This window comes from Meles meles, chromosome 7, assembly GCF_922984935.1.
Source record: "Meles meles chromosome 7, mMelMel3.1 paternal haplotype, whole genome shotgun sequence".
NCBI lineage: Eukaryota > Metazoa > Chordata > Mammalia > Carnivora > Mustelidae > Meles > Meles meles.
Window position 1 is genome coordinate 93,347,115 of NC_060072.1, and position 26,762 is coordinate 93,373,876.

The 26,762-nt window shown below is 37.3% G+C and overlaps 1 pseudogene; it reads left to right on the forward strand.

The window, feature by feature from the left end:
- The first annotated feature begins 19,424 nt into the window (after positions 1-19,424).
- Positions 19,425-20,834, forward strand: LOC123946420 (annotated as a pseudogene).
- Positions 20,835-26,762: the final 5,928 nt, after the last annotated feature.

Below are 26,762 nucleotides of genomic sequence, written 5' to 3' on the forward strand. Positions count from 1 at the left end.
CATGTCCCTTGACCCTTCTGTTGTTATTTGTTTTTGGTTTTGTTTTTGTTTTTAAGATTTTATTTATTTATTTGACATATGGAGATCACAAGTATGCAGAGAGGCATATATCTCCAGAGGGATGGGGGGGAAGAAGGCTCCCTGCTGAATAGAGAGCCCAATGTGGGGCTCCATCCCAGGACCATGGGATCATGACCTGAGCTGAAGGCAGAGGCTTTAACCCACTGAGCCACCCAGGTTCCCCCCTTCTGTTATTATTTGTAAACCCTTTCATCACACCACCATCACTAACAGGAAACTATACATCCTGTTGGTGCTCTATGCATGGCTGGGCAGGTTTCTAGCCATTTCCCCAGGTGTTATTTTTCTGCTCCAGCTGGAGAAGTGTGCATCCAATATCATGGATAACTGCCTGTGCATATCTTTTGCTTGTGTAACTATCTTCTCAGAGACATGATTCTTAGAAGTATCTGTTTTTCCCTCATTTTGGTTACTTTGTTATTTACTTTAGCATTGTGATTTTGTCCTAATATACATCACACATACCAGTAAGAGAAAAAAGTTTTATTCCACTTATATTTTTCACCTGATTGTCATTGCCATTTCTATATATGCTAATTACTCAGCAGGGAGAAAAGGGACTTCATTGACCAAAAAAGTAGCTATTCTCAATAACTCTGTTGACACCATGCTGACCTCCTTCATTTACTCCCTAAAGAGCCAGAAAGATACAAACCTCCAAAGATTTGACCCTTATAGTATATGTCTCATACAAAGAAATCAAAGTTCTGATTAATATGAACTAATGTTATTGTGAAGATTTAACAAGAGAAAAATGAAAGTTAAAATTTCTAATTTGCTATCTTCTTGTATCAATGTCACACCTACATGAAATGCTGAGATTATTTGTTAAACATTCTTTACATCATGGCTGAGTTGTGTCTTCCTTTAAAGTATCTGTAGGTTCCGTGTAAGTGATTTATAATTATGAATATAAAGTCAGTGGTTATAAAACATCAATCATTTTGCTTACTATTATAAATAATAAAAATATATCAAAAACACTAATTCCAAAAGATATATTTACCCCCACATTTTTACAGTATTCAAAATTCTCAAACTATGCAAGCAGCCTAAGTGTATGTTTATAGATGAATAGAGAAAGAAAAATATACATATACATATACATATACATATACATATACATATACACACAATGGGATTTTACTCAGCTATAAAAAAAAAGAATAAGATCTTGCCATTTACAGCATCAAGCGAAACAGAGGACACTATGCCAAGTGAAATATGCCAGATAGAGAAAGACGAATACCATATGCTTTCACTTATATGTAGAATCCAAAATGTAAAATGAACAAGTAAACCAGAAAACAAAGCAGAAACAGACCATCAGTACAGAGAACAATACAGAGAACACATCTGATGACAAAATCACAAATGCCAGATGAAAGACGTTGGAGTGATGGGCACAATGGGCAGCTACAAGAAGAGTGGCTTCCAGTTATGGAATAAATACGTCATGGAAATAAAAGGTACTGCAGAGGGAATGTAGTCAATGCTATTGTAATCCTGTTGTATGGTGACAGGTGATAACTACTCTCATGATGAGCATAGCACAATGTATAGACTTGCTGAATTGCAACGCCATAAACCTGAAGCTACTGTAACATTGTGTGTCAGCAATACTCAATTAAAACAAACAAACAAATCAAGCATCATTGGTGAATGAGTAGAAGTGAACTGAGGTGCCAAAGGGGAAAGACCTTATGTGACTATGAACATCCTAAAGGAGAAGAAAAAGTAAGATCATTAAAACAATAAGGAAAGAAAACCACAGTTATTCTGGAATGGAAAAGGTGAGGGTGGATGGGGTGAAGTGAAATTGCAGAAAAGGGTCAAATACTACTGTGCTTTGGCCTTGCTAAAATTAGACACTTATATTGAGGATACTAAGAAACCTTTCTTCTTTTCCTGAAAAATGAGAAGTATGAATTTCTCAGACCTATGTTCTCTGAGCAAGAAACATTACTTGCAGGGGATACCGTGGCTTTGGTGCTTTAAGTGACTCACTGTCCAACCTCTCATGTTTTCCCTAGCCTAATGATATTAGAGAAGTTGACCATTTATTTAAAAAGCAAAAAAAAAAAAAAAAGATTCATATCTTACATATGAATAAATTCTGGCTGGATTAGGAAGCAAATGGGAACAGCAGAACTGTAGAAACAGTGAGCACATGAATGTGTGGAAAGATGCTCTAAGAAGAATAGGTCACCAAGAAATCATGATACATTTTTTTCTGAAAAGAAGCACCTCATAAATAAGGAGAGGTTCTGAAAAGTTGATTCAAGAAAAGAAATTCACCATGGTTTTATATCCAAGTACATAAATATCTCCTACCATTAAATAAGACACAATCCCCCAAAAGTGAACATGAGATAGGAATAGACAAGTCATGGATGAAATATAGAATTTTTAAAAACGTTCAATCTCTCTAAAGTATGTGAACTGAAATAAGTGTGTCAGAGAAAGACAAATACCATATGGTTTCAACTCCTAAGTAGAATTTAAGAAACAAAACAAATGTGCAAAAGTAAACAAAATAGAGAGAGACAAACCAAGAAAGAGACTCTTAAACTTTAGAGAACAAACTGATATTTACTAAAGGAGAGGTGGGTAGGGGAGTGGGTGAAATAGTTAATGCAGATTAAGGGGAACACTCCTTGGAATAAGCACCAGGATTTGTAGGGAAGTTTTGAGTTACTATAGTGTACACCTGAAACTAAAACTACACTGTATGTTAACTAACTGGAATTTAAATAAAAAGTTTAAAAAAGAAGATGTGATTATAAACTTAAGTATAGAAGCATATGGGGATTTTGCTGTGCTTTAGCCATCAAAACTCCACTGCCTATAATCTTTCTCTCAAGCAGCATCATCTTTTATTATGCTGTAAGTGTCTGTAAACTTAAGTGCAGACACATATGGGAAGAGCCATGTGCTTATTATACACCGTATAATCATTCCTTCAAGTAGCATGTCTTTCATTAAGATATGTGTCTGTAAACTTAAGTGTAAAAGCATATGGAGATTGCCTTATGCTTAACTCATTGAAATGGCTCTATGTTTGATCAATTGTTCAAGTAAAATCTTCTTTCATTAAAATATATGTGTTTGTAAACATATCTGTAGGAGCATGTGGATTACCTCTGTGCTTAACTCACTAAAGCTACATTAGGTACAAAAAATGTTCAGCCTTGGGTGAGCCTGGGTGGCTCAGTCAGTTAAGTGTCTGAGTTTGGATGAGATCATAATCTCAGGGTCCTAGGATAGATCCCCACCTTGGACTCCCTTTTCAGTGGGAGTCTGTTTCTCCCTCTACTCCCTGCTGGTGCTCTCGCCTGCTATCTCAGTCTCTTCCTTTTTTTTTTTCTTTTTTTTTCCTTAAGATTTTATTTTTATTTATTTATTCGATAGAGACACACAATAGAAAGGGAACACAAGCAGGGAGAGGGAGAAGAAGGCTCCTTGCTAAGCAGGGAGCCTGATGTGGGGCTCGATCCCAAGACCCTGGGTTCATGACCTGAGCCAAAGGCAGATGCTTAATGATGGAGCCACCCAGGCACCCCTCTCTGTCTCTTTCTCTCAATCAAATAAATAGTATCTTTTTAAAAGAATGTTCAAGCTTTCTAACAACTGGGGAATATAAAATTAAAAGAGTAAACATTTTTTTGTTAAGAACCTCCTGTATCCTAACTAGTCTGTAAGCACTTTCATTCATTATTTCATTTTATCTTTAGGATATCCTAGGAGTTAAGACTATTAGTCTTCTCATTTTATGAGTAGAGTAATTAATGTTCAGAAAGGTTAATTTTTCCAAGTTTACAAAGATTTTGTGTCTCTTTACCCTTAATATCTGGGCTCTGTGATCTGGTCTTTACATGACTGTCTTTAGTAGTAAGCATATTGTGGCTTCATTTCATCTTTCCATTTGTAAAATATGTAAGTGATTACTAATGTCTGTGATGCTTGGCTTGCAATGGTGTTTATTCTTGTCTGTGGGAGGGAAATTTTGAAATATCTATCAAAATTTAGTACTCACATATATGCTCTACCAGTACTTGTACATATGCAAAGGAATGCATGCAAATGGATTTAGCATTGCAGCTAATGATGTGATATTGGTAGCAACTGATTTCCTAAAACTTAACCAACAATGAAACTGCTAAGTTATATACAAGTATCCTCTGGTATTCTCTGCAATTCACTCTTAAGATTAAAAATAAAAAGTTAGAAATTTGGGGGGAGTCAAGATGGCAGGGAAGTAGGAGGAGGCGCCGTTTCAACCTGTCCCCTAAAGTGAGCTGATTACCTACCAAAGAACTCTGATCACCCATGAAATCAGCCTGAGATCAGAATTATACACGTCTGGATCTCTACAGGAGCAGAAGACGCCAGTGGGCAGGTAAAGCGGAGTGGGAACATTGGACTGATATCAGAAGATAAACAAAAGGGTGAGGGAGCCACCAAAGGTGACCGATTGGAAAATAATACCCCAATACGAGAGTGCCCTGAGTGACCAGCATTAGCTTGGAGTCTGGTTGAAAGCACTCAAAAAAAAAAAAAAAAAAAAAGAGCAAAGGATCCTGGGGGGAAATTGTGGGAATCGGGGCGGTTAGGGACAAGGGCTTAAGTTCCTGGACCCAGGACAGCCTCCCCTGAAGTTGAGCCAGAGGGAGTGCAACGGAGAAACCAGCTCTTGGTCCCTGAGCCGCCAGTGTGCCAGAGATGCCAGCGCGCATAAGAACATGTGGGGTCAGGCTCCTGTGAGGGGCTGGGAGCCTCTCCAGATGGCATTCCTGAAATGCGCGTGTCCCACACCCTTCCTGAGAGACCTGCTGGCAGGCATTAGCCTGGCATTCTTAGACCCCTGCAGAGGGATCAGAGCCTGAGGGGCGCGCACCCCACACCCTCCCCTGGGAGAGGTGCTCACACCTCTGGCAGGAGCTCTGGCACCCGGAAAAACCAGGCACTCCCAGCCTGGGCCAGTGGGAAAATCTCTGTGTGTAATCACTGCTTGGAACCTCTCTGACAGTCTGGAGCTGCCCAGACAGCCGCTGCTGCCCTTGTTTTGGGTACAAGGAGGAGATCCTGCATCCCCAGGGACCATGACTCAGAACCTACTCAGCCAGCAGCTCCACAGAGCATCCTGAGGCTTCTCTCTGATAGGGAGGTCTGGATGCAGTTTGCTTTCCTCAAAACCTCCAAAAACCATCAAAAGTTGTCAAGGCGAGAGAAAACAGATGAACAACAGAAAAACCACAGAAGAACAAGAGCTTGGAAAAAAAAAAAAAAAAAAAAACAGTTTCTTCAGAGCCCACCCCCTCGAGGGGGGTGGGAGGACCTAACTCAGGGAACATCATTGACTGAAAACCCACGTGGCAGACCCCTCCCCCAGAAAACTTACCAGGAAGGAAGGAAAAAAAGAAAAAAAAAAAAAAAAAGAAGACGACAAGAGAACAATCACCACTACTTCATAAATACAGCTTCTATTTTTAACTCTTTACCACTGTTTGGGGTCTTTTTTTATACATATAGATGATTTTTTTTCCATTTTATTTATTTTTTCAGCGTAACAGTATTCATTCTTTTTGCACAACACCCAGTGCTCCATGCAAAACGTGCCCTCCCCATTACCCACCACCTGTTCCCCCAACCTCCCACCCCTGACCATTCAAAACCCTCAGGTTGTTTTTCAGAGTCCATAGTCTCTTATGGTTCGCCTCCCCTTCCAATTTTTTTTTTTAATAAACATATAATGTATTTTTATCCCCAGGGGTACAGGTCTGTGAATCGCCAGGTTTACACACTTCACAGCACTCACGATAGCACTTACCCTCCCCAATGTCCATAGCCCCCTCCCCTCTCCCAATCCCACCTCCCCCCAGAAACCCCCAGTTTGTTTTGTGAGATTAAGAGTCATTTATGGTTTGTCTCCCTCCCAATCCCATCTTGTTTCATTTATAGATGATTTTTTAACCTATTTGCCATCACAGTGAGATGTCCAGTACATCAAATTCCTTAATAACCTTCTAACTTGAACTTTCTGATACATACACCCGTGTTTTTCTTTTGCTTTACTATTTTTTTAATTTTTTTAAAATTTTAATTTAGTTTAGTCTGGTTTATTCTTTTTTAATCTTTATTTTCTAATATACATATAGAGTTAAAATTCAAGGTAATCCCCTTTCCCCAATCAATGCTACCCCTATAGGAAAACCAATTTTTAATCCCCCCGTATCTTAGGAAAGTTGAGTCCTTTAACAAAGATATCAAAGTACATCCAGGAAGAATCAAAATAACCTTACTCGCCCACACTGAGAATTTATAACCACTCTCTCATCTTTTTCTTCCAACATTGTTTCTGTGTATTTGTGTTTGTCCTGATAGTATATAAATCATATACTTAGGGTATATACTTTTTGACGAGGTTCTTCCTTTTTTTGATTTTATATATATATATTTTCTCTTGTCATATATTTTATCAGTCTTTTTGTTTGTCTGTTTTTGTTTGTATACTTCATAAATCTTAACTTGGGGCCCATTTGGGCTGAGCGTTCTCTTTTATCTTCCCTTTATTTCCTGTCTCTCTCTCTCTCTCTTTTTCGTTTTTTTCTCTATTTCTTTTTCTTTTCTTTTTTCTCTCATTTGGGTAGGGAATCCTAATTGCACAGAAACGTTCCAGGGTGCACCTTGACTGCACCACAATCGATACATCCAGCTGCATCCATTCAGTCATCTCTTACCAAAATGACTAGGAGGAGGAATGCCCAACAGAAGAAAAATACAGAGGATGGACCTTCTGCAACAGAGCTAATGGCTATCGACATAGACAATATGTCAGAAAAGGAATTCAGACTAACAATTATCCAGGCAATAGCTAGGTTGGAGAAAGCCATGGATGACCAAACGGAATTGATTAGGGCAAAACTGAAAGCCACCAGGGATGATGTTCACAATGTTAAGGCAGAACTGAAAGCCACCAGGGATGATGTTCAAAATGCTCTCAATGAGTTCCAATCTAATCTAAATTCTCTAAAAGCTAGGGTAACTGAGACAGAAGATAGAATTAGTGATCTGGAGGACAAACACATAGTGAGAAAGGATCAGGAGGAAGCCTAGAACAAACAGCTCAGAAGCCACGAAAACAGAATCAGGGAAATAAATGATGCCATGAAACGTCCCAACATCAGAATTTTTGGAATCCCTGAAGGGGAGGAAAAAGAAAGAAGTCTAGAAGATATAGTGGAAGAAGTTGTCTATGAAAATTTTCCCAATCTCACGAATGGAACCAGCGTTCATGTACTAGAGGCAGAACGGTTCCCCCCAAGATTTTAGATTCTCGAAAGTCCTCACAACACCTGACAGTTAGAATGAAGATTACAATTCTAGACACACCCTCTTGAAAGCAGCTAGGACAAAGAAGCTCCTTACATACAGAGGGAAGCCCATTAGAATAATGTCAGACCTGTCCACAGAGACCTGGCAAGCCAGGAAGGGCTGGCAAAATATATTCAGAGTACTAAATGAGAAGAACAGGCAGCCAAGAATACTTTATCTAGCAAGACTGACATTCAAAATGGATGGAGAGATAAAGAGTTTCCAAGACTGGCAATGCTTAAAGACTATGCAACCACCAAGCCGACACTGCAGGAAATATTAAGGGGGGTCCTATAAAAGAGAAAAAATCCCAAGAATATCATTGAACAGAAATATAGAGACAATCTACAGACAGAAAGACTTCATAGTGTTAACTATGTCAATAAAAACGTATCTATCAATAATCACTCTCAATGTGAAAGGCCTAAATGCGCCCATAAAATGACACAGGGTTGCAGATTGGATAAAATGACAGGACCCATCCATATGTTGTCTACAAGAGACACATTTTGAACCAAGGATACACCCAGACTAAAAGTGAAGGGATATAGAAGCATCTTTCATGCCAATGGGCCTCAAAAGAAGGCCGGGGTAGCGATTCTCATACCAGATAATTAGATTTCAAATTACAAACTGTAGTCAGAGATACAGAAGGACACTACATAATTCTTGAAGGGACTATCCACCAAGATGATCTAACAATTGTAAATATCTATGCCCCCAATATGGGAGCACCCAATTACATAACAAAACTATTAATCAAGATAAAGAGTCATATTGATATGAATACAATAATAGTAGGAGATCTTAATACGTCTCTCTCAGTAATAAATCATCAAAGCAGAAAATCAATAAAGAAATAAGAGCATTGAATGAAACATTGGACCAGATGGACCTCATAGACATATACAGAACATTCGACCCTAAAACAACAGAAGACTCATTCTTCTCAAGTGCACATGGAACCTTTTCCAGAATAGACCACATACTGGGTCACAAAGCAGGACTCAACCGATACCAAAAGACTGACATTATTCCCTGCATATTCTCACATCACAATGCTTTGAAACTGGAACTCAATCACAAGGAAAAGTTCAGAAGGAACTCAAACACCTGGAAGCTAAAGACCACCTTGCTTAAGAATGCTTGGATCAACCAGGAGATCAAAGATGAACTTAAACAATTCATGGAAACCAATGAGAATGAAGACACTTCGGTCCAAAACCTATGGGATACAGCAAAGGCAGTTCTAAAGGGGAAATACAGAGCCATCCAAGCCTCCCACAAAAACATTGAAAAATCCAGAATACACCAGCTGTCTCTTCACCTTAAACTGGAGAATCAACAACAAATCAAACCAACTCCACATGCAAGTAGGGAAATAATCAAGATTAGAGTAGAGATCAATGAGGTAGAAACCAGAGATACAGTAGAACGTATCAATGAAACTAGAAGCTGGTTTTCTGAAAGAATCAATAAGATCGATAAACCATTGGCCACACTAATCCAAAAGAAAAGAGAGAAATCCCAAATTAATAAAATTATGAATGAAAAGGGAGAGACCACAACGAACACCAAGGAAATAGAAACAATCATCAGAAATTATTACCAACAGTTATATGCCAATAAGCTAAGCAACCTAGATGAAAGGGATGCATTCCTGGAAAACTATAAACTCCCAAAATTGAACCAGGAAGAAACTGACAACCTGAATGGATCGATATCTAGTAACGAGATTGAAGCAGTGATCAAAAACCACCCCAAAAACAAGAGCCCATGACCTGACGGATTCCCTGGGGAATTCTACCAAACTTTCAAAGAAGAAATAACACCAATTCTCCTGAAGCTGTTCCAAAAAATTAAAACAGAAGGAAAACATCGAGAATCTTTTTATGAAGCCAGCATTACCCTGATCCCCAAACCAGGCAAAGACCCTATCAAAAAGTAGAATTTCAGACCAATATCACTGATGAATATGGATGCAAAGATTCTCAACAAGATCCTAGCAAACAGGATCCAGCAGCACATTAAAAACATTATCCACCATGACTAGGTGGAATTCATCCCTGGGTTACAAGGATGGTTCAACATTTGCAAATCAATCAATGTGATAGAACAAATCAATAAGAGAAGAGAGAAGATCCACATGGTCCTCTCAATTGATGCAGAAAAAGCATTTGACAAAATCCAGCATTCATTCGGATAAAAATGCTTCAAAGTATAGGGATAGAGGGAACATTCCTGAACTTCATAAAATCTATCTATGAAAGACCCACAGCAAATATCATACTCAATGGGAAAAAGCTTGTAGCCTTCCCGTTGAGATCAGGAACACGACAAGGATGCCCACTCTCACCACTCTTGTTCAACATAGTATTAGAAGTCCTAGCAACAGAAATCAGACAACAAACAGAAATAAAAGGTATCCAAATTGGCAAGGAAGAAGTCAAACTCTCTCTCTTTGCAGATAACATGATTCTTTATATGGAAAACCCCAAAGACTCCACCCCCAAACTACTAGAACTCATACAGCAATTCAGTAACGTGGCAGGATACAAAGTCAATGTACAGAAATCAGTGGCTTTCTTATACACTAACAATGAAAATACAGAAAAGGAAATTAGAGAATTGATTCCATTTACTATAGCACCAAGAACCATAAGATACCTGGGAATAAACCTAACCAAAGAGGTAAAGGATCTGTACTCAAGGAACTATAGAACACTCATGAAAGAAATTGAAGAAGACACAAAAAGATGGAAGACCATTCCATGCTCTTGGATCAGAAGAATAAAAATTACTAAAATGTCGATACTGCCTAGAGCAATCTATACTTTTAACGCCATTCCAATCAAAATTCCACTGGTATTTTTCACAGAGCCGGAACAAATAATCCTAAAATTTGTATGGAATCCGAAGAGACCCTGAATCGCTAAGGAAATGTTGAAAAACAAAAACAAATCTGGTGCCATCACATTACCTGATTTCAAGCTTTACTACAAAGCTTTGATCACCAAGACAACGTGGTACTGGCATAAAAACAGACATATAGACCAGTAGAACAGAGTAGAGAGCCCAGATATGGACCCTCAACTCTATGGTCAAATAAGCTTTGACAAAACAGGAAAAAATATACAGTGGAAAAAAGACAGTCTCTTCAATAACTGGTGCTGGGAAAGCTGGACAGCTATATGTAGAAGAATGAAACTCGACCATTCTCTTACACCATGCACAAAGATAAACTCGAAATGGATAAAAGACCTCAACGTGAGACAGGAATCCATCAGAATCCTAGAGGAGAACATAGGCAGTAACCCCTTCAATATCAGCCACAGTAACTTCTTTCAAGATATGTCTCCAAAGGCCAAGGAAACAAAAGCGAAAATGAACTTTTGGGACTTCATCAAGATCAAAAGCTTCTGCAAAGCAAAGGAAACAGTCAACAAAGCAAAAAGGCAACCCACGGAATGGGAGAAGATATTTGCAAATGACAGTACGGACAAAAGGATGTTATCCAGGATCTATAAAGAACTCCTCAAACTCAACACACACAAAACAGATAATCATATCCAAAAATGGGCAGAAGATATGAACAGACCCTTCTCCAATGAAGATATACAAATGGCTATCAGACACAGGAAGAAATGCTCATCATCACTAGCCATCAGGGAAATTCAAATTAAAACCACATTGAGATACCACCTTATTCCAGTTAGAATGGCCAAAATTAGCAAGACAGGAAACAATGTGTGTTGGAGAGGATGTGGAGAAAGGGGAACCCTCTTACATTCTTGGTGGGAATGCAAGTTGGTGCAGCTACTTTGGAGAAAAGTGTGGAGATTCCTTAAGAAATTAAAAATAGAGCTTCCCTATGACCCTGCAATTGCACTACTGGGCATTTACCCCAAAGATACAGATGTAGTGAAAAAAGGGCCATCTGTACCACAATGTTTATAACAGCTATGGCCACGGTCACCAAACTGTGGAAAAAACAAAGACGCCCTTCAACACGAATGGATAAGGAAGATGTGGTCCATATACACGATGGAGTATTATGCCTCCATCAGAAAGGATGAATACCCAACTTTTGTAGCAACATGGACGGGACTGGAAGAGATTATGCTGAGTGAAATAAGTCAAGCAGAGAGAGTCAAGTTTCATATGGTTTCACTTATTTATGGAGCATAACAAATAACATGGAAGACATGGGGAGATGGAGAGGAGAAGGGAGTTGAGGGAAATTGGAAGGGGAGATGAACCATGAGACTATGGACTCTGAAAAACTATCTGAGGGTTTTGAAGGGGCGGGGGGTGGGAGGTTGGAGAACCCGGTGGTGGATAATAGGGAGGGCACGAATTGCATGGAGCACTGGGTGTGATGCAAAATCAATGAACAGTGTTACGTTGGAAAAAAAAAAAAAGACTTTTAATTTAAAAAGTAAAAAATAAATAAATAAAATTAAAAGTTAAAGTTTCAAGTACTCTTCTGAGTTTTCAAGATTTTAAAATGCTTCTTTGATAGGAGAAGATGGTGTGGTGGGAAAATCCTGAACACACCTCCTCCACAGACCACATCAAATTATGCTTATTAGTAGTACAGTTCATCCTGAAGAACTAAGGCTTACTGAACAGCTTCTGAGCAACCAAAGACAAAGACAAAGGCAAGAGCACAGAATAAATAGGGTGACACAATAAGAAAGGGAGCCCCCACCCCCTTACTGGGAACTTAAGTGGGAGGGAAAGTACTGAGAGACTGGGAATAGATTCTTCTGTCCTTGGGAAGAAAAAGAAAAAAAAATGTAATTTAAAAACACCAAAGAGCTGCAGTGTTGCTTTCTCTCATCTACCATAAAAGGCCAGACTGGACTAGGATCTGCATCCAGTGGCCTGAGACCTTAGTGAGCGATCCCTATCAAAATACGAATAGCATTTTTCACAAGAAAAGATAATCATAAAATGCGTATGGAACCACAGAAGACACCAATAGCCAAAACAACCGTGAGAAAGAACAAAGCTGGACGTATCCCAATCCCAGATTTCAAGATATATTACAAAGGTATAGTAATCAAAACAGTATGGTACAAAAGTAGACACATAGATCATCAGATCAATACAACAGACTATAGATCTAAGAAATAAACCTGTGATTATAGGGTAAATTAATCTATGAAAAGGACATAGGAAAATACAGTGGAGAAAGAACAGTATTTTCAATAAACAGTGCTGGACAGTTACACGTAAATGAATGAAATTGGCCACTTTCCAATACCATGTACTCAAATTTAAAAAAAAAAAAGTTTCTAAAAAAAGTAAACTCAGAATGGATTAAAAACCTAAATGTGAGAACTGGAACTATAAGTAACCCTAGAAGAAACCACAGGCAGTAATTTCTCTTACATTGACTGTAACAACAATTTTCTAGATATATCCCCTACGATAAGGGAAACAAAAACAAAAATAAACTATTGGGACTGCAGAAAAATGAAAAGTTGTTACATGAAAAATGAAACCATCAACAAAACAATAAGTTTACCTACTGATGACAGAAAATATTTGCAAACGATATAACTGATAAGGGTTTAATTCCAAAATACATAAAGAACTTATGAACTCTACACCAAAAAAGCAAACAATCTGTTTAAAAAATGGGCAGAAGATCTGAACAGACATTTCACTAAGACATATAGGTAGCCAACAGACACATGAAAAGATGCTCAGCATCATGAATCAACAGGGAAATACAAATGAAAACCACACTGAGATGTTACCTTATACCAGTTAGAATTGCTGAAGTCAAAATGACAAAAAATAACACATGCTGATAAGATGCGGAGAAAAAGGACCCCACATGCATTGTTAGTGAGAATGTAAATTGTTACACCTACTGTAGGAAACATTATGCAGTTTTCTCAGAAAATTAAGAATGTAAAGAATTTAGGTAAAAAGTATCTTTTGACCTAATGATTTTATTATTGGGTATTTACCAGTGCCCCCCAAACCCACTAATTTCAATAATATACACACCTCTATGTTTATTGCAACATTATTTACAATAGCCAGGATATGAGACAACTTAAGTGTCTGTCAATAGACACAATAGATGAATGGATAGGGAAGAGGTGATTTTATATATAAAAAATATATATATATATAATTATATATAATATATACAATTGTGTGTGTATTTATGTACATGTATATAAAATAAGGTGATATACATATATTGTGTGTATATTCTGTATATATGTGTGTATACATACATAATTGTATGTGTATATATACACATATGCACATATGTGTATATATATATATATACATATACGTATATATGTATATATATATATATATACACACACACACATATCTACAATGGAATAATACACAGCCATAAAAAAGGGTGAGATCCTGCATTAGAAATAACATGGATGGATGTGGAAAATATTATCATAAGTGAAATAGCTCACACTGAGAAAGACAAGCACCATATGATTCTCCTCATAGTGTCTACTTTTTTAAAAAAATGAATAAACAGGACACCTGGATGGTTCAGTCAGTTAAGTGTCTGTCTTCAGCTCAGGTCATAATCTGAAGAACTAGGATGGAGGCCCACATGGGACTCCCTGTTGAGTGGGGAGTTTGCTTCTCCCTCTCCCCTGCCCCTGCTCATGCTCTCTCTCACTCTCTCTCTCAAATAAATAAATAAAATTTTTTAAATAGACAAACAAATAAACAAACAACAAAAAGCAGAACCAAACATGTAAATATGGAGAACAAACTGATAGTTGTCAGAGGAGAGGTGGGTTGGGGGTTGGGTAAAATGGGTGAAGGGGAGAGGGAGATACAGGCTTTTGGTTATGAAATAAGTAAGCATGGGAGTAAAACACATGACAGAAGGAATACAATCAATGATACTGTAATACCAGTGTAAGGGGACAGATGGTAGCTAGACTTTTGATGAACATAGCATAATGTATAAACTTGTCAAATCACTAAGTGTGTACCTGAAACTAACATAACAGTGTAAGTCAGCTATACTCATTTTTTTTTTTTAATTAATAACAAAAAAGAAAGAATAGGTAAGTTTGTTGAGCACAGAGCAGACATTTTCAAGGGAATAATGAGATCCAGAACTGGTCCCATGGATTGTGGATATAGTAAGCAGGTTGGGGCTGAGAGTTGACAAGATAAAGGAGGCTTTTAGATCTGGCAGAGGATCTAATCCTGAATGGTTTTTTGAAGAAGGTGGGTAATAGCCTAACACTAAAGTCTGAAAATGATTTTTGGGTTTGGTTTTTGGGTTTTGGTTTTGTATTTTTTTTGTTTTATTTCTTTTCAGCATAACAGTATTCATTGTTTTTGCTCCACAACCAGTGCTCCATGCAATATGTTTCCTCTCTAATACCCACCACCTTGTTCCCCCAACCTCCAACCCCCCAGCCCCTTCAAGACCCTCAGGTTGTTTTTCAGAGTCCATAGTCTTTCATGGTTCACCTCGCCTTCCAATTTCCCTCAACTCCCTTCTCCTCTCCATCTCCCCATGTCCTCCATGTTCTTTGTTATGCTCCACAAATAAAGTGAAACCATATGATACTTGACTCTCTCTGTTGACTTATTTCACTCAGCATAATCTCTTCGAGTCCTGTCCATGTTGCTACAAAAGTTGGGTATCCGAGGCACCTGGGTGGCTCAGTGGGTTAAGCCTCTGCCTTCGGCTCAGGTCATGATCTCAGGGTCCTGGGATAGAGCCCTGCATTGTGCTCTCTGCTCAGTGGGGAGTCTGCTTCGCTCTCTCTCTCTCTCTCTCTGCCTGCCTCTCTGCCTACTTGTGATCTCTGTCTGGTCTGTCTGTCAAATAAATAAAATCTTAAAAAAAAAAGTAGGGTATTCTTCCTTATCATAGAGGCATAAAACTCCATAGTGTATATGGACCACCATTTGTCCTCCAACTAGATCTCTGTGCTTCCAATGTAATTAATCATTTCTCTTGTGACTATTTCCCCATCTTACAGCTCTCATGCTCAGAGACATGGCTTTTAGAGATGCATGGTTTTACTTTGCTTTTGTCACTCTGCTCTTTACTTTAGCATTAAAGTTCATATCTTCTGCCCATAAAAATGTAATCTTATATGACTTTTATCCATCATGTTCTGTCTTTATTCTTAGAAACCAATATTTTATCTATGCTATAAGTTCTTAATAATATCTGCTGTATTATTTTCTTCCTGTAGAGGATAAGTGTCAAGCATATATTGTGTCTCTTTTTTTCTTTTAATTTTTTCCTGACAATCAACATTTCTTCCTTTAGGAATAAACACACTTTTGTTATAAGACACCAGCAAATCTGTCAGATAAAAAGACAGAGATTGCTACCATATTTGAAAAATGACTGAAGTATTAAATAATAAAATTAGTAATTATAAATATACTAATGTGATAACTTGGGGATCCCTGCAATTTATTTCAACAAAATAACCTCTGGAATCAGAGGTAAGCACATTCACTGACAAGTTTGGAACATACTTACCTTTTGTTATGTATAATGATTCAAATCATAAATATAACCCCAGATTTTCTTAATTTAATTAAAATGTGAGAGGCAGTGCACTCATAATCTACTTCAGGAGGTTTTTGTCATGAGTTTACCCTTGCCTCTGTCATGTAAAAGCCTCTCACACTGAGAAAATGCAGGCTTGATTGCACACAAGTTTTCTATAGCCTGTGCTCTAATCAAAGGAATTTCTTTTTATCACCTTTATCTTTCCATATTACCATAAACATTGTTCTGAACTGAACTCCAAGAAGTACTATTGTAAGCCTGTGAGTTCTTTAAGAGATTTCCAGGGGGTAAAACCCTATGACTGGAAGGTAAAATATTTCACAGCTCCCTGGATAAGATGAAGATTGACTGAATACTATCAAAATGCTAAACAATCTTACCTTCTCTGGTCATTGTATAAATCCCTGAGAGACCAGAGTGAAGAAAGGAAAAGTTGCAAAAAGAGATAAACTCAAGAAGTATAGTGATACCATGACATGCATCTTCCTAGAAAGCTAGCAATGCAGTGATATAAAAGCAAAAGTGTACTTACCAGCAACACAATCAGACTAGTTTCCCTTTGTCTGTACTTATTTTTCCTCAGTCTACATTCAGGAGATAGTTTATTATTAATTCCTTTGGGACTGATTAAATACAGGGCTGAGTTATACAGTAGTGGACCCTTCTCCAAAAGTAGCAGCCAGACTTTATTAATTGATACACCTCCACCTATAAAAAGTAGAATGAATAAGCACATTATTTTATTTATTTATTCTTGTTGTGTATTTTTGTTACTAACTTTAAAGGGAAAATAGGGCTTTGAAGTGAAAATGTCTCAATTACCAAGTTCATTGTTAAAAAAAAACACAAAAAGCTTCTGCAAGACAAAGGAAGCAATCAACAAAACAAAGAGGCAACCCACAGAATGGGAGAAGATATTTGCAAATGACAGTATAGACAAAAGGATGATATCCAGGATCTACAAATAACTCCTCAAACTCAACACACACAAAACAGATAATCATGTCAAAAAATGGGCAGAAGATATGAACAGACACTTGTCCAATGAAGACATAGAAATGGCTATCAGACACATGAAAAAATGTTCATCATCACTAGCCATCAGGGAAATTCAAATTAAAACCACATTGAGATACCACCTTACACCAGTTAGAATGGCCAAAATTAGCAAGACAGGAAACAACGTGTGTTGGAGAGGATGTGAAGAAAGGGGAACCCTCTTACATTCTTGGTGGGAATGCAAGTTGGTGCAGCCACTTTGGAGAACAGTGTGGAGATTCCTTAAGAAATTAAAAATAGAGCTTCCCTATGACCCTGCAATTGCACTACTGGGCATTTACCCCAAAGATACAGATGTAGTGAAAAGAAAGGCCATCTGTACCCCAGTGTTTATAGCAGCAATGGCCACGGTCGCCAAACTGTGGAAAGAACCAAAATGCCTTGGATAAGGAAGATGTGGTCCATATACACGATGGAGTGTTATGCCTCTATCAGAAAGGAAGAATACCCAACTTTTTTAGCAACATGGATGGGACTCGAAGAGATTATGCTGAGTGAAATAAGTCAAGCAGAGAGAGTCAAGTATCATATGGTTTCACTTATTTGTGGAACATAACAAATAGCGTGGAGGACATGGGGAGATAGAGAGGAGAAGGGAGTTGAGGGAAATTGGAAGGGGAGATGAACCATGAGAGACTATGGACTCTGAAAAACAATCTGAGGGTTTTGAAGGGGTGGGGGGTGGGAGGTTGGGGGAGCCAGGTGGTGGAGAGCACTTGTTGAGTGGAGCACTAGGTGTGGTGCATAAACAATGAATTTTGTTATGCTAAAAAGAAATTTTAAAAAAAGATTTTTTTTTTTTAATTATAAAAAGACTTTACAGTTTTCTGCATTGGACATTTCTCCAAAACCAAATTCACTGAATTTACTAAAAAAAAACTTAGTTATTTTGGTTAACTTTTTTTTTTAAACATTTATTTGACAGAGACAGATCACAAGTAGATAGGCAGGCAGAGAGAGAGAGAGAGGGAAGCAGGCTCCCTGCTGAGCAGAGAGCCCTATGTGGGACTCGATCCCAGGACCCCGAGATCATGACCTGAGCTGAAGGCAGCGGCTTAACCCACTGAGCCACCCAGGTGCCCCAACTTTCTTTTTTAATTGAAACAAAATTAGCTTCATTTTTTAATAATTTTTAAAATTTTCTTATTATGTTCAGTTAGCCAAAATATAGATTACATTTTTTTAAGGATTATATTTATTTATTTGACAGAGAGGGAGAGCACAAGCAGAGGGAGCTGTAGGTAGAAGGAGAAATAGGTTCCTAACTGAGCAGGGAGTCTGATGCCAGCCTAGATCCTAGGACCCTGGGAGCATGGCCTAAGCCGAAGGCAGATGTATAAATGACTGAGCCACCCATGTTCCCTATACTGATTACATTTAATAATTTATAGTTTCTGTAAAGTAAATTTTACAGAGAATTTTATTAATTCTACTTATTTACTCTTCTGGAAGGAAGACAATGAGATATTTTGTGATCAAAGAATCCCCTTATTAACTCTCTTGTCCTCAAATTTGGAGAGTAACAAAACAAAGTGAACCTAGTTTAAAATGAAAAAAAAAAAAAAAAGGAAGTCAATTGTTAATTTAAATAAAGAACATGAAGATGATATGAATGGATCACTATGTTGTAAAAGCTATGTTATTTATATGGCTTCTTCCATGTATTAAATGATATTTCTGGCTTCTGTTTTCTTTCACACAAATAAAGAATTTAACTCTCATTTGCAACCAAGGCAATTCTAGTCTCATATATCTAAGACAGGAAATACATTTATTTCTTCTGGTCCATTTAAAAAGTATATATGTTAAGAATAACAATAATCATGTTCTTATTAAGCTCAGGAATTATAACAGAGACATCAGCTTCCAAATCAGAAGATGAAGTTTGTAAGTGGCATCAAAGTTAAAACTCAGAATTAGGTATTTCAGTCCTAAGAACACACAATCTTGGAAACTGAAAAACAGTGCTTCAATATCAAAATTACAGATGTGATAATGAGTACTGCAGGAACGAATTTCCTTTGCCTCTGGAGACATATCTAGAAAAATGTTACTGTGGCCAATTTCAGAGAGATTACTGCCTGTGCCCTCTTCTAGGATTTTTATGCTTTCAGGCCTCACATTTAGATCTTTAATTCATTTCAAGTTTAGTTTTGTGGATGGTGTAAGAGAGTGGTGTATTTTCATTCTTCTGCATGTAGCTGACCAGTTTACACCACCATTTGTTGGAGAGACTCTCTTTCTTCCCATTGGATGTTTTTCTTCCTTTATGGAATGAAGACACTCTTAACTATAGAGAACAAACTGATGATTACCAGAGGGGAGATGGGAAGGGGAAAGGGAGAAATAGAGGATGGGGATCAAGAAGGAGTGCACAGGTCCTGATGAGCACTGGGTGATGTATGCAATTGTTGAATCACTATATTGTACAAGTGAATTGAATATAACAGTGTGTGTTACCAACACTGGAATTAAAATAAAATAAAAATTAAGAAATAAAAATTAAGAAATATGTTCATAAATAGACAATTTGCTTATAGGTACAGGTGTTATGTAAAGTCACTCATGAGGGGATTTTTAATATAAACCTATGAATATGGTTTTCCTTTTCAAGAGAGGATGTGTAAAATATATATGCTTTAACAGACTGAGTGGATATTGCAAAACTGCACACAGGGAAAAAAGTTCCATTGCTTCATTTCACTGGAGATACTAATACAAACATAAAAATTTTTAAATCTTCAATTCCTTTACTATTCACATACTCTTTCTTTTTGTCTTGTTTCCCAACAGTAGATTTTGCTTAAAGAAAATAAAAGGCAGCATAAGAAACCATACAATGATTACAGAGTTCATTCTCTTGGGCATCTCAGATGACCCACAGCATCAGGTTGTAATCTTTATCTTTTTATTTATGGCTTATGTATTAAGTGTCACTGGAAACCTAACCATCATCATCCTCACCTTGATAGACTGTCATCTCAAGTCTCCTATATAGTACTTCCTGCAGAATTTCTCCTTCCTAGAAATGACATTCACCAGTGTCTCTATCCCCAAATATTTGGGGGCAATCATTACGAATATCAAGACCATTTCCTATAACAATTGTTTAGCTCAACTATTTTTCTTCATCTTCATGGGTGTTGCTGAATTTGTTCTTCTCACTGCCATGTCATTTGATCGTTACGTTGCCATCTGCAAGCCTCTTCATTACACCACCATCGTGAGCAAAAAAATCTGCATCCTGCTTGTCTTTGGGTCCTGGCTAGGAGGATTTCTTACCATTTTCCCACCACTCATGCTCATCCTCCAGCTAGATTTCTGTGCTTCCAATGTATTGATCATTTCTCTTGTGACTATTTCCCCATCTTACAACTCTCATGCTCAGAGACATGGCTTTTAGAGATGACTGGCTTTTACTTTGCTTTTGTCACTCTGCTCTTCACTTTGGCATCAGTGATTCTCTCCTACCTGTGCATTCTTAGCACCATCCTGAGACTCCCAACTGCTAGTCAGAGGAAAAAGGGCTTTCTCCACGTGCTCCTCTCACTTGATTGTCATTTCCATCTCTTATGGGAGCTGTATATTCATGTATGTCAAGCCTTCAGCAAGAGAAAGATCATCACTGACCAAAGGAGTAGCTATTCTCAACACCTCAATTGCCCCCATGTTGAATCTTTTTATTTATACCCTGAGGAATCAGCAAGTAAAACAAGCTTTCAAAAACTTGTTGCATAAAGTCCTCTTTTCTAGAAACAAATGAAAGTATATATTAACATGAATAGATGTCATTGTGAAGATCCAATAAAGGACAAATAAAATTTCAACTTCTATAGTATCCTCCAATATCCATCTCACAGATACTTGTACGGCAAAGCACTTTAATTTTTCTTTTAAACCAAAAGTAACTACGTTATGTCTTTCTTTGAAACCCTCTGTAGGTTCCATTTCCTTATTGAGTTACAATTCTATACAGAAAGGCAGTGGCTATAAAACATACCTAATTTTGGGATGCCTGGGTGGCTCAGTTGGTTGGGCAGCTGCCTTCAGCTCAGGTCATGATCCAGCGTCCTGGGATCCAGTCCCACATCGGGCTCCTTGCTCGGCGGGGAGCCGGCTTCTCTCTCTGCCTCTGTCTGCCTGTACTCTCTCTCTCTCTCTCTGACAAATAAATAAATAAAATCTTAAAAAAACATCATACCTACTATTGCTTGTTATTATGAATAATACAAATATTGTATATGGTAATAGCTAAAGGAGCAAACAGTTCAATCAACTTACTCTAAAATATTATTTTGTTACTGATATTGCAGTTTCTTTCTTAAAGTTATAAAAAAAGAAATATATTATCTGCAACAACTATATTTTTTTACATAATATCTGCAGTGTTTGTTCAATTTCTCCCTTCATGTATAGGCTTGAGCATTTACTTTACTGCTTATAAGTTATTTGAAGATCATATATCTTCTATTTTGTAGTTATACTTAAGGTATATGTTATGTCTTATTTTATACACTCTCCTTGTTTATCTGTATTATATTTAAAAATATGAGATAAATGAGTATTTAGGCAGTCAACATTACACTCATGCCACCTGGATTTCTAATAAGAATTTCACAAATAATAATCTCTCTTTTGTAGAGAGCATTTATTCTATGCCATATACTCAACTAGGAATGTCCTCAATCATACCGTATTTAGTTTACAAAGCTATATGGCGAATTAGAGTGATTATCTCTTTTTCACAAATATGTAAATTGAAAGGTTGAGTTTTTCGCCCCAGGTCTTGAGCTATAACAGCCGGTATAATAACCTGATTTGAAAATGAAACAAAACAAAATGATTAAAAACTTATGCTTGTTCTATTTTACATTTTGCAAATTCTTGTGGACCTGCATACATTGCTTACCTTTTACTAAAGACAGGCACAATTTAATTGGTGTTTTACACTCACATCATATCATTTGGGGATGATTATATTATCATGGTCTGGTCAAGGAAGGTGCCAATATACACTGGAACATTAATCAATCAAAACAAGAAACTCCTCAACTGACCCTGCTAGTGAACAACAGAGTGCGAAGGGAGAAAAGTATAAAGCACTAGCAGTATTAGAGTGGCAAAAATTCTTCTTGGAAGGCAGATTAAAGTTAATAGGGGTGGGGAACCTAGGTGGCTCAGTGGGTTAAGCCTCTGCCTTTGGCTCAGGTCATGATTTCAGGGTCTGGGGATCGAGCCCCGCATCTGGCTCTCTGTTCGGCAGGGAGCCTGCTTCCCCTTCTCTCTCTCCCTGCCTCTCTGCCTGCTTGTGATCTCTGTCTATTGAATAAATAAAATATTTTTAAAAACATTTAAGAGAGGCAATGAATGACTTAGTACAATGTGGTAGATTACTGTTTTTTTTTTTTTTAAATGTCATGGTGTAAAGGCACTTTTGGTAGCGTTCTGAAGTATGAATTGAGATACTTTTTTTGTAATCTCTGTCTGAAAAATAATTTCTTTCAGTATGTTTCTCAAGAGAAACAAATCACATTTAGAATGGTTGTTTGTTCATTGTTACTTTTTCTGTCTCATTGGACACTGTCCCCCAAGTTTCTTTGTCAAATCTCAATTCTAATGTGTATTATGTTTTATATTCCTTAGTGTTTTGTGTACAGTCCTGTTCTGGCAATTTTGATTCACTGAATTATTCCCTGTGAGCCATTGGCAGAGAGAACAGATGAAACATTATGTAACTCATGCTACATAAGATCTGTGTAGAAACCACATCAGAAAGTTTTAAAATACTTTCTCATATTTTTTCTCTGTCATACATTTGCTCCTGTCTCACTCTCTATACTCAAGAAATAATAGGAAATTTAGGACAAAAACATTAACAATAGAAAGCAAAGAGGTACACTAAGAGGAAATGTGTTCAGGAATGCTGGTTTCCCTGGATTGCAACAATGGCAACTGCTAGTATTTTTTATGTTCTGTCCATTCTGCGTGTTAGTGAGCCTGTATGAAAATCAGAGGTAAGTCGGACATGTAGAAGGCAATGGAGTCTCCCAAACTATGTCTTTGCTTCATTACTTATTAGCTCAACTTTCAGTCAGATTAAATAGGATATATTGGAATTTCATTTTCAACTGGACTTATTTTTAAAAATGTAAAGAGATGTTAGTATATTTTGCCTTATTATATAATTTATTCATTCTCAAATAAAAGGAAGAAATTATCATCTCTTTGTCTGTGTTTCTAATTGAGTATAGGTTATGTAGTACTTTCTTTAAGAGAACAGCCTTTAATTTTAGGTAGTCTCTGATATATTGAACACTTGTTAGCTACACAAATATATCTAAGGTACAAAACCACAGTACCCTAGTGCTTCGTTTGGGAACAAAGAAAGTTCAATCAGGGTGTCATAAAAGTTAGTGAGATAGAATATAAAAGTCCTTAATATTTCATTTGAATAAATAATGCTTTTGCACAATCACAGTTACTATGAATATTCTGCCCAAAGTTGGAAAACAATTCCAGCTAAAAGAAGATAAATAAACCAGCTATTCTTAAAGTGTATTTAGTGCCACATGGTTTATACAGCACTTTCATTTACATTATTTCAATTAATTCCCAAAATGCCCTTTAAATTTTACATCCATAGTAAACCAAGAAAACAGATGCTTAGGGAAATTAAGTACTATCTAAAGTCACAAATCCATTAAACAGCCCATTTGAATTTTTAGCCCATGTTTCTCTAACTGCAGAGCCAATAAACTTTCTGTAATAGCAATTTACCTTAGAGTGTCATAAGAAATTAATAGGATATTTATACCAATATCTTGTTATGAGTTTATGTATTTTTCCTTTTTTATTTGATTATTGATGAGTAAATAAAGAAAGGAACAGTGATATTTTCAAAATGAAACGTGAAAGTACTTTGTGGCCATTTTATTTAACAAACACGAAGTATTACTGCTAACGTTCATTTTGAATAGCTCAAAGTATATGCCTCAGGGGTTCTTAGAAGGGGTTCTTGATTTTAACCAAATGAGTGGAAAATAATTTAAGTTGAAACTAAATCATGTTCTTCCAGAGGAAATATGGATCTGCGTTCAGAAATAAAAAGATGGGCTAAATGCTTAGAGATATCCTTCATACTCTGCATGAGTACATCCTTGGGGTGGCTTCAGGCTTGAGGAATCTTATGCACCTTGTTAAACACTGAGGTTTTTTCTCTCCCCAAAGCCTGCTGAATTAATGAATGAATAAATGAATGAATGAATGAGTGAATAACATCCATGTTGGTAATATTGATAAACATTAGGTGAAGTTGGTAAATGAATACAGTCCATTGATTTTCATTAATATTTTACAGAAATAGTATAGTATACTTCCCCCAGGTCTGTGATATTGGATCATCTCTTGGTAGAGTTGTTTTAAGCCTATATTCACTGATCCTAGAAAACTGGCCTTTAAGTACTACTTTACAGTAATGCTCACAAAAACGTTTCTATATATATTAATACCTTCTTTCACGGCTCTTCATACATTCTCTCAAATGTTTCATCAGTAGCCAAAATGTGTAATTCAGTCAAGTTATTCTTTTTTTTTAACATTTTTTTATTTGTTATTTTCAGCAAAACAGTGTTCATTGTTTTTGCATCACACACAGCGCTCCATGCAGTACGTGCCCTCCGTATTACCCACCATCTTGTTCCTCAACCTCCCACCCCCCCCGCCCTTTCAAAACCCTCTGGTTGTTTTTCAGAGTCCACAGTCTCTCATGGTTCATCTCCCCCTCCAGTTTCCCTCAACTCCCTCTCCTCTCCATCTCCCCATGTCCTCCGTGTTCTTTGTTATGCTCCACAAATAAGTGAAACCATATGATACTTGACTCTCTCTGCTTGACTTATTTCACTCAGCATAATCTCTTCCAGTCCCATCCATGTTGCTACAAAAGTTGGGTATTCATCCTTTCTGATGGAGGCATAATACTCCATTGTGTATATGTACCACATCTTCCTTATCCATTCATCCGTTGAAGGGCATTTTGGTTCTTTCCACAGTTTGGCAACTGTGGCCATGGCTGCAATAAACCTTGGGGTACAGATGGCCCTCTTTTCACTACATCTGTATCTTTGGGGTAAATGCCTGGCAGTGCAATTGCAGGGTCATAGGGAAGCTCTATTCTTAATTTCTAAAGGAATCTCTACACTGTTCTCCAAAGTGGCTGCACTAACTTGCATTCCCACCAACAGTGTAAGAGGGTTCCCCTTTCTCCACATCTTCTCCAACACACGTTGTTTCCTGTCTTCTAATTTTAGCCATTCTAACTGGTGTCAGGTGGTATCTCAATGTGGTTTTAATTTGAATCTCCCTGATGTCTAGTGATGATGAACATTTTTTCATGTGTCTGATAGCCATTTGTATGTCTTCACTGTAGAAGTGTCTGTTCATATCTTCTGCCCATTTTGGATATGATTATCTGTTTTGTGTGTGTTGAGTTTGAGGAGTTCTTTATAGATCCTGGATATCAATCTTTTGTCTGTACTGTCATTTGCAAATATCTTCTCCCATTCCGTGGGTTGCCTTTTTGTTTTGTTGACTGTTTCCTTTGCTGTTCAGAAGCTTTTGATCTTGATGAAGTCCCAAAAGTTCGTTTTCGCTTTTGTTTCCTTGGCCTTTGGAGACATATCTTCAAAGAAGTTGCTGTGGCTGATATCGAAGAGGTTACTGCCTATGTTCTCCTCAAGGATTCTGATGGATTCCTGTCTCACGTTGAGGTCTTTTATCCATTTCGAGTTTATCTTTGTGTATGGTGTAAGAGAATGTTCGAGTTTCATTCTTCTACATATCGCTGTCCAGTTTTCCCAGCACCATTTATTGAAGAGACTGTCTTTTTTCCATTGTATATTTTTTTCCTGTTTTGTCAAAGATTATTTGACCATAGCGTTGAGGGTCCATATCTGGACTCTCCACTCTGTTCCGCTGGTCAATATGTCTGTTTTTATGCCAGTACCATGTTGTCTTGGTGATCACAGCTTTGTAGTAAAGCTTGAAATTGGGTAATATGATGCCGCCAGGTTTGTTTTTATTTTTCAACATTTCCTTAGCAATTCGGGGTCTCTTCTGATTCCATACAAATTTTAGGATTATTTGCTCCAGCTCTTTGAAAAATACCGGTGGAATTTTGATTGGAATGGTGTTAAAAGTATAGATTGCTCTAGGCAGTATAGACATTTTAACAATGTTTATTCATCCGATCCAAGAGCATGGAATGGTCTTCTATCTTTTTGTGTCTTCTTCAATTTCTTTCATGAGTGTTCTGCAGTTCCTCGAGTACAGGTCCTTTACCCCTTTGGTTAGGTTTATTCCCAGGTATCTTCTGGTTCTTGCTGCTATAGTAAATGGAATCAATTCTCTAATTTCCCTTTCTGTATTTTCATTGTTAGTGTATAAGAAAGCCACTGATTTCTGTACATTGACTTTGTATCCTGCCACGTTACTGAATTGCTATATGAGTTCTAGTAGTTTGGGGGTGGAGTCTTTAGGGTTTTCCATATAAAGAATCATGTCATCTGTGAAGAGTGAGAGTTTGACATCTTCATTGCCAATTTGGGTACATTTTATTTCTGTTTGTTGTCTGATTGCTCTTGCTAGGACTTCTAATACTATGTTGAACAAGAGTGGTGAGAGTGGGCATCCTTGT